Source organism: Papio anubis, chromosome 2 (genome assembly GCF_008728515.1).
Source record: "Papio anubis isolate 15944 chromosome 2, Panubis1.0, whole genome shotgun sequence".
Taxonomy (NCBI): Eukaryota; Metazoa; Chordata; class Mammalia; order Primates; family Cercopithecidae; genus Papio; species Papio anubis.
Window position 1 is genome coordinate 135,134,025 of NC_044977.1, and position 7,514 is coordinate 135,141,538.

Below are 7,514 nucleotides of genomic sequence, written 5' to 3' on the forward strand. Positions count from 1 at the left end.
AAGAGTAATTTATTCTTTAACTCAAAATTGCATATGTGCATATATCTCATATATCTAAAGTGAAAGAGGCTGGATGCAGTGGCTCACAAAGCACTATAATCCCAGTGCTTTGGGAGACCAAGGAAGGAGGATTGCTTGAGGCTAGGGGTTTATGACCAGCCTGGAAAACAGTGGGACCCCATCTCTACCAATTTTTTTTTTTTTTTTTGAGACAGAGTCTTGCTCTGTCACCCAGGCTGGAGTGCAGTGGCGCCATCTCGGCTCACTGCAAACTCCGCCTCCCAGGTTCACAGCATTCTCCTGCCTCAGCCTCCAGAGTAGCTGGAACTACAGGCGCCCACCACCACGCCCAGCTAATTTTTTGAATTGTTTAGCAGAGGCGGGGTTTCACCGTGTTAACCAGGATGATCTCCATCTCCTGACCTCATGATCCGCCCGCCTCGGCCACCCAGAGTGCTGGGATTACAGGCGTGAGCCACCATGCCCGGCTAATAAAATTTTTAAAAAGAAATTAGCCAGGCATGGTGGCAGGCACCTATAGTCCCAGCTACAAGGCAGTTGAGGCAGGAAGATCACATGAGCCGAGGAGGTGGCAGTGAGCCATGGCCACATTACTGCAATCCAGCCTGGGCAACAGAGCAAGACCCTGTCTAAATAAACAAGTAAGTAAGTAAGTAAATAAATAAATAAATAAAATGAAACTATTATTATCTAGGCAACTGAAGTACTGTTTTTTTTTTGTTTTTTGTTTTTTGAGATGGAGTCTCACTGTGTCGCCCAGGCAGGAGTGCAGTGGCGTGATCTCCGCTGACTGCAAGCTCCACCGCCTCCCGGGTTCACGCCATTCTCCTGCCTCAGCCTCCCTAGAAGCTGGGACTACAGGTGCCCGCCACCATGCCCAGCTACTTTTTTTGTATTTTTAGTAGAGACGGGGTTTTACCGTGTTCGCCAGGATGATCTCGATCTCCTGACCTTGTGATCCGCCCGCCTTGGCCTCCGAAAGTGCTGAGATTACAGGCGTGAGCCACCGCGCCCGGCCGTACTGTTGTTTTTAAACATATAAAATTTATTATTAAAAATAATGTCTTGATGTTGTTATAATGAACTAACTCCTGGAACTTACCCGAAGGAAGATTTCCTATTTCCCTGCACTCGTGGGATTCTAGAACAAGATAAGATTTGGGCTGTAATTTGTTTACTTCTAGTAGGTTTTAAATATGATGTTGGTGGGAGAAGATTAGAAAATGCTCCTAGGGAATATGTCAGGCAGCAAGGTAGGGAATTAATGAATTAAAGGTAACCTCAAAGGTAGGTTGGTTTAGAGCCTGTCATGAACATGCTTTGATAAATGTAAACTTAAAATTCGTATTTTCACAAGGTGATGCACCTTGCAGACCATTTCCAAGTTTTAAAAATATCTCTCAGTTATAGTTTCCTCCCTCTTGAAACTCACTTTTTTCTCTGCCTCTGACGAGGCAGCAGAGTGCTTCTGTCTGGGAAAGGTGAGGGTTCCAAGGCCTAGTAGGAAATGAAACAGATAAAGTGTGAATAGGACAAGTTCTAAAACGCTTAAGCAAGATCACAAACTATTCTGATTATCTAAGATTTGCATTTGTAAATTGCCTAATCATCTGCTTGACTGTTTTGTTTTCTCAAGATCCCTGATACTCAAGTGTTCTCTTCGATCCCCTTCAGTTTTGGACCTGTTGAGTAATTCTTACAGCACATACTGAAAGTACTGTCTCATCTAACTGGCTTTAGTTCTATATGAGATGATTTCCTCAGAGAAATCCCCAGATGTTTTCCTGATCATTCAATCAATTGATTCAACACACATTTATCTAGTAGTAGTTATGCAATGGTGACTAAGACAGTCTCCATTTGTCAGTTTCTTGTAGGGAAGTCTGTGAACTGACCACCCAGAATCACTTGGGAAAGCCTGCTGCAGATGCCCTAGTCCCACCCTAGTCCTCCTGAATCTCAGAGAACAGGTCAGGAGAATCTGCACTTTGCAAAAATTCTCTAGGCACTACTGTTTTAAGAGCTCATAGTCTTTTAAAACACTTGCGAGTGGGGAGGAGGTGGCTTATGGGTGTGGCCAAGTAGGAAGACAAACACACTAGCATGGTAAGTGCCATAATAGAGATTTACATGCAAGGCCAAATACAGTCAGCCCTCAGCATCTGCACACTCCACATCCACAGATTCATCCAACCATAGATCAAAAATATTTAGGAAAGAAAACAGTAAAAAAATTAATGCAAATAAAAATACAATATAACAACTATTTACATAGCATTTTATTAAGTAGTATAAGTAATCCAGAGATGACTTGAAGTAGATAGGAGGATGTGCATAGGGTATGCAATTACTATACCGTTTTCTGTAGGGGACTTGAGCATCCATGGATTTTGGTATCTTGGGAGTTCCTGGGACCTTGTGCCTGAGAATACCGAGGGACAGTTGCATAGAGATGATGAATTAAGTCTAACTATATTGTCAGAGAAGAGGATTACCATCAGCAGATTTCTTGAAGTAGCTAGAAGTATTATTCTTTAGAATGTTAAGAGACTCTGCTGTTTTTTACTTGGGGTACATCTAAAATCCAATAGAAAAAAAAATTTAAAACCTCTACTTAAAAAATAAGTGAATTCCCAACTAAAATTAAAGATCTTGATAATCGTGTGCAGAGATCATCTGAGTTAACAGCACTTCTACTTGTGTGAATTTATCCTGAGGATATACTTAGAGTTTATGTGCATGGGTTTGGTTGCAAATATCTTTCCTACAGCAAATAAATTGTGACTGAGTGCTCATTTTCATCCAGCCCCAGACACAGTTCTCTGTGGGAAAGCTTTCCTCTCCCCATTTCTTATACTGTCAAAGACATTCTGGGACATGAAGAGTTCCCATTTTTGCTATTCAGGCACTGAAAAGCCAATACTCTGTTTTTATAGTAAAGAAGGTTTTTGGTTTATTTGTTTTGTTTTCCCCCAGCACAGTAATAGAATTTAGAAATTGAATTCATTAATATTCCTTGGCAGCCTCACTATGCAGTCTCCTGTACACGGCATATGTTTTCATGTTGATGTCCAAATTCAATATGGTGATTTTGGCAGACTGGACATCCTAGCCATTCACTAAAGAGAGATCATTCTGATGCTCACCTGCCTTTTATCTCTGACTCCTCCACTAGGTAGATAGCTCCTGGGTTTTTAAACTGGCCTGCACATGAGAATCACTTGAGCCACTTTAAAGAAATAGATATAAATAATATATATTATATAAATACATTTATTATGTAAATAATAATAAATATACATTTACTATATATAAATATATATATATATTTAAATTTCATGGGCCCTAGGATATCTGTTGAATAGGGACTGTGTTGTATTTGTCTTCTCCTCTTTGGTTCCCAGTAGGGCACTGGACATAAGTCATGTAATCAATGACTTCACTTATTCATTCAACACATACTCTTGAGCATTTGTGTTCTAGGTACTTCTAAGTGCTAGGAATACAGTAGAGAATAAAATAAATGGTCAACTCTTAGCATTCTAATAAGAGGAAGACAGGTGGTATCAGGTGGTATCAGGTGGCGATGAAAGCTGTAAAAATAAAACGACATGATAAGGATAGGACAACCACATACTTTATCAAAAAAGGACACTTTGAGAATAATTATTCACAATTATGTCAATATAGTACAGCTGAAATCAGGACTTTCGTGGAAAAAACAAGATATGTGGTCACTCTACATAAGGTGTTAGAGAGTACTGTGGAAAAGGAAATGAAGTGTTTTCAAAAATATGATGTGCTGTTACTAGAAGGCCTCCCCAGAAAGAAAACATTTAAGTAGAAGCCTGAGGACAATGAAGGCATAAGGGAAAGAGCATTCCAGGTAGATGGAATAGCATGTGTAGGGACAAGCTTTGCATGTTAGAGGGAAATCACAGAAGCCAGTTTGATGGGAGTGGAATGAACAAGAGTACTGTTGATGAGGTCAAAGGGATGGCCAGAGGCCAGATTTCATAAGATCTTTTAGGCTAGGCCCATGGTAAGGACTTTGGATTTTACCCTGAGACAGAAATCTATATAATTTACCTTTTAAAAGGATCACTCTGGTGTTGTGTGGAGAGGATGGAAAGAGTGAACACAGGAAGATTAGTTAATAGACCAAGCAAGAGATGGTGGTGGCCTGGATCATGATAATAGAGAGAGGTGGTTAGATTCTGGACACATGCTGAGGGTAAAGCTGAGAGGATTTGGTGTATGAGGGAAACTGAAGAGCCAAAAATGGGTCCTCAGTTTTTGGTTTAAGCAACTAGAAGAATGGATCTGTCTTTCACTTAGATGGTGAAGATTGTAGGAAGAACACGTTTTGGGGAACAGGGAGAAACAAGAATGTAGTTTTGGACTTGTTAAGATTGAGACATATTAGATATTTAAGTGGGATAGTGGGAAATTGCATAATTAAGTCTAAAGTTTAGGGGAGACATTGGAGCCACTTGCAACCATACCTAAGAAAGTCCCCATTGCCAAACTTACGTAGCAAACATGTTCATTCATCCATTTTACATGTAGGTTAATTAAGAGGTCTTAAAAGTGTGTTTTTTAGAAGAGGAGCAGTGGGCCATATTCTGCACTTGCAGAGGAGGGAGATTTATTTTCACGAAGTCTGGGAGTGAGGTGTTGCCCAGTAGTGTGTCCACTCATATCATATTTCTCTTACAGAAGGAAGCTGTAATCCCTATAAACATGAGCTAATTTAAAGTTCCCATTACCCAATTGTGACCTGATGACCCCATTCTGGGAAGCTGACTGAGAAATGACTTTGAGGCTAAAGAAATCAAACAGTTGATATTTGTGTGTTATGTGACATATTCTTTCTTTAGAAAGAAAAAATAGCCAGGCCAAGCATATGAAAATAAAATATCAGTACAGGCTCATGCAAGTTCCTAGTAATGTAAGCCTAAATTTGGCCTTAAAACAAAAACTTATAGTATCAATTAGCATTCCCATTATTTATTGGCTTCTTGCCTACAGACTTTAAAGAAGCAGCTGTCTTTTATTTTCAAATGCAAAACAGATGGAAATTTATGGTACCAGGAAAATCTATACTAAGCCAAATAAAACACTTGCAGCATTATTTACTGTATGCATTATTTTTACTTCATCACCTGCCTGAGACTCTTTGGTTTTTATTTTTCACTTTCTGAAGAGTTAGCTAAATTAGAAATCAAGACTCTGAATGACTTTTTCTCAATTATCAGTGTGTTTACATTGAAACAAAGATAACCTCTTGGTTTGAAAGTTTTGCAAAGTCACCAAAAAACAATGTTACTTTGGTTAAAAATAACTCTCTATTGAAATGAAGTAAATGTCAGCATTAGAGAAATGGAAACCAAAACTTTTTATCAGACCTCAAAGTTGAAAGGCAGGAAATGTTAGCTGCATTGACAGAACCCTAGGTACAGGGAGTTGGTGAAAATAAATAGTATGGTTACACAGATAAGTGACCCAGAAAAGAACTTGTTGGTTGACATAATTTTTATTTATTCCTCTATTTTGTTGAATGCCTGCTACAAGTAGTTGCTGGGCACACAATGGTGAGAAAAGCAGACATGATCTCTGCCTTCATGTTGCATATGGAAGAAGACATATTAACTCAAATAACCACTCAAATCAACTTACAACCGTAAACTTTAATAAGTGCTTTGAAAGAAGCTTTTCCTGCTGAAGAAACATTTGGTTGGCTCTGATGATGGAGTAAGCATGAACTAGATCAAAAGGATATGGGTGGGAGCAGCTAATGGTGGTCAGGGGACAGAATGTTAAGTGCAAAGCCAGAATCGTGAAGCTGTGGCATGCCAAAGAGAACCACTGTGTCTGGAAAATAGAAAGTGAGAAGGAGAGTGGCTGGATATTACTTGGAAATGTAGACTTTTAGGCCTCCTAATTAAGAATTCTGAAGAAAAATGGATGTCGTTGAAGTGCTTTAATTAGGAAAATGCCATGATCATATTTTAATTTTTAAAAGTAAAACCGTAATGAGGGGAACTTTCACTTCCAGTAATGAATTAGGCAATTCGGCTAACACTCTTACCAAGTAAAACCACAAAAGTTGGACAAAATATTTTGAAATTTACTCTGAGAGTTAACATGACAACATCTGGAATAATATCTGGGAGAAGGAAACTCAGACATGTGAGTAGAGCATTTAGAACCACTTTTCCAAATAGGAGTCTGAGAAGCTGAATAGAAATTTTGACAGACTAACAAGGATAGGGAGATAAAACTGAAGTTCAAGGAAGGTCAAGGGGAGTGATGCCAGGTTTTGGGTTGGGACCCAAAGGACTACGTGAAAGTAAGGGTAAACCAGAAATAGGCCAACCTTCCTGGAGGGTTGAACCACCCACTTCGGATTCTCTCAGGCCTTCCAACTGGATTGAATTAAGGTGATGTAGGATTGGTACTGGCCTTAATCTCTTACTAGAAGCACATATAAAAATTCCTTGAAGAAAGATAACATTCTTCTTGGTCTCAAACTATTTTTACAATGATCCAAATGCAATATCTAGCACTCATAAAAAATAACCAAGAAAGCATTCACAAACTGGTGGGACAAGTCAAAGGACAAAGAAATCAAATTGAAGGTCTTCCTACAGGCCAAAATAGGGCAATTTGAATGATAAAAAGAATAATGATGGTAATTCATTAAAAAATAGTGGATAAAAAGAAAATCCATGAGCCTATAAAAATACTCAGAAAAAGTTGGGGGCCCTGGCACAGTGGCTCATGCCTGTAATCCCAGCACTTTGGAAAGCCGTGATGGGTGGATCACTTGAGGCTGGGAGTTTGAGACCAGCCTGGCCAACATGGTGAAACCCTGTCTCTATTACAACACAAAAATTAGGTGGGCATAGTGGCAAGTGCCTGTAATTCCAGCCACTTGGGAGACTGAGGCAGGAGAATCGCTTGAACCCTGGAGACAGAGGTTGCAGGAGTAGCCACTGAACTCCTGACTCTTTCTAAAAAAAAAAAAAAAAAAAGGAGCAAGAGGGGGTACAAAAAAAGAGGGAAAGCTTTTCTTTATAGAAGAATGCTAGCTAATAAATGTGGACAGATTGACAGAATTGGAAAATCACCATTTTGCAATTACAAAAGTAATAATAATAGTATATGAGGTAAACTGAAGAGCCGGGAATGGCTCTTCATTGACAATGAAAGGATAATCAATGGATACTAATGCCACTAGGTGAGAGGTTGGAAAATAGTCATAGTTTCCAAGTATCTTCTTATACATTACTCATTAATAACAAAGAGATAATCTGACAGTAGAGAAATCCAACACATACCACCTTAACCAAATGATCAAGCTCAAAAATGAATACTGATGGGACTAATGAACATTACAAGCCTTCTGATATTAATGAATAAAGGAGGACAAACCATCATCTATGTAGTGTTGTTGCCAAAATATTTAATTTAAACCCAAGCATTAGACA